The sequence below is a fragment of the Cavia porcellus genome, unplaced genomic scaffold (genome assembly GCF_034190915.1).
Source record: "Cavia porcellus strain 051 isolate PalLab524CR breed Dunkin Hartley unplaced genomic scaffold, mCavPor4.1 scaffold_4, whole genome shotgun sequence".
Classification (NCBI taxonomy): Eukaryota; Metazoa; Chordata; class Mammalia; order Rodentia; family Caviidae; genus Cavia; species Cavia porcellus.
The window spans coordinates 22508556-22514031 of record NW_026947487.1 but is presented as its reverse complement, the minus strand read 5'-3'; the positions used below and the strand labels follow the sequence as shown (position 1 = coordinate 22514031).

The 5476-nt window shown below is 37.1% G+C and overlaps 2 pseudogenes; both read left to right on the top strand.

Annotated features, from left to right (window-relative positions):
- Nucleotides 1-320: 320 nt before the first annotated feature.
- Nucleotides 321-1892, top strand: LOC100729296 (importin subunit alpha-1-like; annotated as a pseudogene).
- Nucleotides 1893-3446: 1554 nt separating this feature from the next.
- Nucleotides 3447-4342, top strand: LOC100729576 (large ribosomal subunit protein uL18-like; annotated as a pseudogene).
- Nucleotides 4343-5476: the final 1134 nt, after the last annotated feature.

Here is a 5476-nt window from a genome sequence, read left to right as displayed (position 1 = left end):
GTAATGAGTTTGATCCCCAGTACCAAAAGACAAAAAACAAACAAACAAAAACCAGGGCATTGTTTGTTTCAATTCTTAACATGAACATAAAAAATTAAAGCTAAACATAATTACATTATTAGTTACACGAGTAAAGAAGTTGCATAACACTTTGTCTTTAGTGATTATAGAGTTAGTTGAAATGACAATAAAAATGGCTATATAAGGCAGCAAACCATTTCTGGGCTCCACCACAACGAACATTTTGCAAGCACCCTGTGCTCAGTCAGTGAGCCCCTCAATGCTACCTGCTCTCACACAGCTTTCTTTGTCTCATAACCATGTCCACCAATAAGAATGCTAATTCACCACCTCCCTGGTTGAATGGATTCAAGAGCAAGGAAAAAGTACAGAAATGAAGCAGGGATGAATAGAAGTTAATGTGGATCTGAGGAAAGCTAAGAAAGATGACCAGATGCTGAAAGGAGACATGTGAGCTCATATCCTCATGATGCTGGCATTGCAGGAAAACCATGACAACAGGGGCACTGTGAATTGGACTGCTGATTACATTGTCAAAAGCATAAACCACAATAAGCTGGAAAGCCAGCTCCAAGCTACTCAAGCTGCTAGGAAACTGTTTTCTCAGGAAAAACAGCACCCCCTCCAATAGACCACATAATCCGGGTTGGTTTGATTCCAAAATTTGTATCCTTCATGGGCAGAACTGATTGCAGTCCATCCAGTCTGAGTCTGCTTGGGGACTCACCAACAGTGCTTCTGAGTCATCAGAACACACCAAGGCTGTGGTGGATGGAGGCGCTATCCTAGCATGCCCTTCTCTTGGCGTTTCCCCATGCTCACGTCAGGGAACAAGATGTCTAGGCTCTAGAAAAACATTGCAGGTGAGGGTTCAGTTTTCTGAGAGTTGCTTATCAAATATGGTATAATTGACTCATTCTTGACTCTTCTTGAAGTTCCTGATATGTTATCTTTAGCAGGTGCTTACTTATATAATCTTACCTAGACACTTTTACACGTTTGCCACAAGAATCCTGTACCCCCATTAGATGCTGTTGAGCAAATTCTTCCTACTTTAGTTTGTATCCTACATCGCAATGATCTCAAAGTATTATCAGATGCCTGCTGGGATATTTCTTATCTTATGGATGGTCCAAATGAGCACACTGAAATGGTTGTAAAAACAGGAGCTGGTGAAACTTCTAAAATCAAATGAATTGTTCATTATGACTCCTGTGCTAAGAGCAATAGACAATATTGTCACTGGACCAGATAAACAGACTCAGACTGTGAGAGATGCAGGAGCACTTGCTGTCTTTCCTAGCCTGCTCATTCACCACAAAACTAATACTCAGAAGGAAGCTACATGGACAATGTCAAATATCACAGGTGGCCAGCAGGACCAGATACTCGCAAACTGTAAATCACTAATCAGTCTCATTTCTTGTCAGTGTCCTCACTAAGGTAGACATCAAGACACAAAAGGAAGCTGTGTGGGCCGTGACCAAACTATGCAAGCAGTGGGACAGTTGAAGAGATTGTATACCTTGTTCATTGTGGTATACTAGAACCATTGATGAACCTCTTAAAAGATACTAAAATCATTCTTTATTCTGGGTGCCATTTCAAGTATCTTTCAGGCTGCTGAGGAAATAGATGAAACTTAGAAACTTAGTACAGTGATTGGAAAACACGGAGGCTTGGCCAAGATTGAAGCTCTAAAGAACCGTGAAAATGACTCTGTGTGCAAGACCTCATTAAACCTGACTGAGAAATATTTCTCAGTAGAGGAAGAAGAAGATCAAAATGTGCCAGAAACTATCTCTGAAGGCTACACTTTCCAAGTTCAGGATGGGACTCCTGGTACCTTTAACTTCTTGGTGTACAGCTGAGGGATGCATCAGTGTTTCTTGTGTACTATTTCAGTATAAGTTTGTCTGTTTCTCTACTGAGAACTCCTTTTTTTTTTAAATGTGGCTTGTCGTTGTAGCATTTTTTACAATGAAACTACACTTGAGCAGTTCCAAACTGTAGGTACTGAGTGAAGTTTATTCTGTGAAGAGATTTCTTACTTCTATATGGAATTTCATATTTTGCAATGTCCTATAAAGATTAAATTCCAAAGAATGGCTATATATGATGAGTCTTAAAGTGAGATTCCTAAATCATCTACAGAAAAAGTAAACAGCGTTTAGATGCCTTGGCTTCTTTTGATTAAGAAACTTAAAAACTGGCTACTAAGTATTTTGCTATTATTTTGTTGTTTCCAAAGAAACCAAACCCAAGGAAGGGAATGGCTGATAAGAAATGACAAATCCAGTGCTGCATACAAATAGTGAGATTATCAGGAAGTTAATACTCAAGATTACCATGTGTCTGATTGTAATTTCAGTTCAGGAATGAAGAAAGATGGTGCTGATAAAGGAAGAGAAGAAAGAGAAAAAATAACATTTACTGAGTTTATTTTATTTTGCTAGTATTCTGAATTATTTGGTGTAAACTTTTACCATAGTCCTTTGAAATAAACATTGTAATTTTCTATTTCAACAAATATAATAATTATCACTATGTGCAGGTTAGGAAAATGAAGTTCAAAAGTTTAAGCAGGTTTTCCTAAGTTGTGACAATTCATCTGCATTTTCTTATTGTAGTTCTTATAAGGTCCTCATCACTTTGATGCAGCCAGTCTCTGACTGCTCTGGAAAAGATACGTGGGGTCCTGACGGAGGTGAATCAACAGGGAGCTGGGGAGCATATCTCTTCTTCCCACCCCACCTCAAATGCAAACCAAGCCTTTATTATTTTTTGTTTACTTTCTACCTTCATTTGCAATTATCAGTTAGTCCCCTGAGTGAAATCACATTGAATATCATACTTCTAAACAAACACAAGAAGAAAGCTTGCACATTTTCATTCATACATGGGAAGCTAACAAAGTTGACTTTGGGAAAATAGAGTGCAGAATACTAGTCACTGGCAACTGTATGAGAGATGTTAGGAAATGGGTACAACACACAATTAGAATAAGTTTCAGAGTTCTACAGTTCTATGGTGACTCTATCTTATAATTTATTGCATATTTTATAAAGAAATGAGAGAAGAATTTGACTTGCAACATAAAGAAGATTGCAACACCAAGTTTGCAACATAAATGGCTAAGGAGACGGAAACGCTAAGTACCTTGATTTGATTATTATACATTATACAAGTGTCAAATTATCATGCTTCTCTGTATAAATATGCACAATTATTGTGTACCATTTTAAAATATAAATTGTTTTTTAAATAATGTGACATGAACTCTAGTTTAACTATTTCATGACTTCATATATTTACACTTTGCTCTTGATTTTTTTGAAACTAAACGAGATAACACCAAAGGAGAAATACTCTATGAACCATTTTTAAAAATACAAAAATTGACAAGTCTGGAAAGAGCTGTGAACATGGGTCTCTATTACACAGGATGGGTTTTTGTTAAAGTTGTCAAGAATGTAGTTTAGAAGAAGAACCAAATGTAGTTTAGAAGAAGACAATAGGGCAAAACTGACTGCTATTCTTGGAAACACTGGTGATCCAGGACAATAATAAGTACAATATGCCTACATACAGGATGATAGTTTTCATAACAGAGATATCATCTGTCAGATTGCTTATACCTGTGTTGAGGGGATATGATAGTCTGCACAGCATATGCGTGTGAACTACCAAATATGGTGTGAAAGTCGGCCTAACAAATTAGGCTGCAGCATATTGTACTGGCCTGCTCCTAGTCCTAGGGCTTCCCAATAGGCTTGGCATCGATAAGATCTATGAAGGCCAGGTGGAGGTGACTAGAAATGAATACAAGCGTTAATGGTAAACCCAGTGCCTTCACCTGCTATTTAAATGCAAGCTTTGCCCAATCTACAACTGGCAATAAAGTTTTTGGAGCCCTGCAGTTTGCTGTGCATGGAGGCTTGTCTATCCTTTACAGTACCAAATGAATACCTGGTTATGATTTTGAAAGCAAGGAGTTCAATGCAGAGGTACATTGGAAGCACATCATGGGGTCAGAATGTCACATATTATATGCGTTACCTGATGGAAGAAAATGAAGATGCTTAGAGGAAACTGTTCTTTCTGTACATAAAAAAAATCAATGTAACTCCAGACATGATGGAGATGTATAAGAAAGCTCATGCTGCTATGTAAGAGAATCCAGTCTATAAAAAGAAGCCAAAGAGCAGTTAAAAAGGAGAGAGAGAACTGTCCCAAAATGTCACTTGCCCAGAAGACAGATTAGGTAGCTCAAAAGAGGACAAGTTTCCTCAGAGCTCAAGAGCATGATACTAAGATTTAAACCAAATATCTATAAAGATTTTTCAGATAAAGATCAATAATCAATCATTCAAGATCATTCATCAATCAAAAAAATACAAAATTTAACTAGTGCTACGTCATTTAAGAGTTGTAAATTAGATTTGATTATTCTTATGTATAATAAAGATAAACCAAGATATGACAGCTATTTATGCATTGCTGTTTCTAAATATTCCTATCTGCTTTTTCCCAAGGAAGGATAGTATCAGAAATATGAGGATCCAGTTCTACTTACCTTAGCTGGTTGCCATAAGAGTCAAATGAGATAATGCCATTGAAAATACTTTGCAAACCATAGCACATTGTAAAATGATAAGTTGTTTTAGTTATCATAACTTGGTTGAAATAATCTATTATGGTATTAATTCTCAGTCACAGGTATAGAGTGAGGCACCATGAAACTATTGCTCTTGTAAGGGATGGAGGTAGAAATTACAAGCTGCTCTACAGCCCACTGAACTGTGGTCCTGAGCTCACACACACCCTTGGGAGCTGCTTTCTCCCTCTGCTTTTCTCTCATAGTGCTTTCCCTTTCCCCACTTCCTCTTCTGTCAGGAACTGATTGATTGTTAAGGCTCCAGTGAATTTAATTAGGCTCTCCCTCTAGCATATTCTCCACTTCCAAAATCGAGGGCAGTTGTATTTTACTTATTTATTGATATTCAATTATTTTTTTCTATACAAGGTTTAATGGTTGAATTATTTGTGTGTGAATGTTTCATTATTCAAATTTTATGCATGACAGAGTTCTGGAAGGCACCAGTGTCTGGGCACTAATTTCTGCGTTAAACCAATGTAGTTGCTGTATCCCTGAGCACTGAATCACTAATATTTTAATAAAAATAGTTTTTAATTAAAAAAACACCACTTAGGGCTGCAGATTTAGCTCAGTGGCATAAGCACCTGTCTAGCAAGTTTGAGGTCTTGAGTTCAATCCCTGTTACCCAAAAAACCCACTTAATGAGGCTTTTATAAGCATAAAACAACACAGTATGCTATTTGTTAATTGTCTTAGATGAAAGTGCTAATACTTTTACAAAGAAAATTTTGTCATCATCATTATCTAGATGAGAAATTGACACTGGGTAAAACTAAGGTTTTACCAAATCACAAC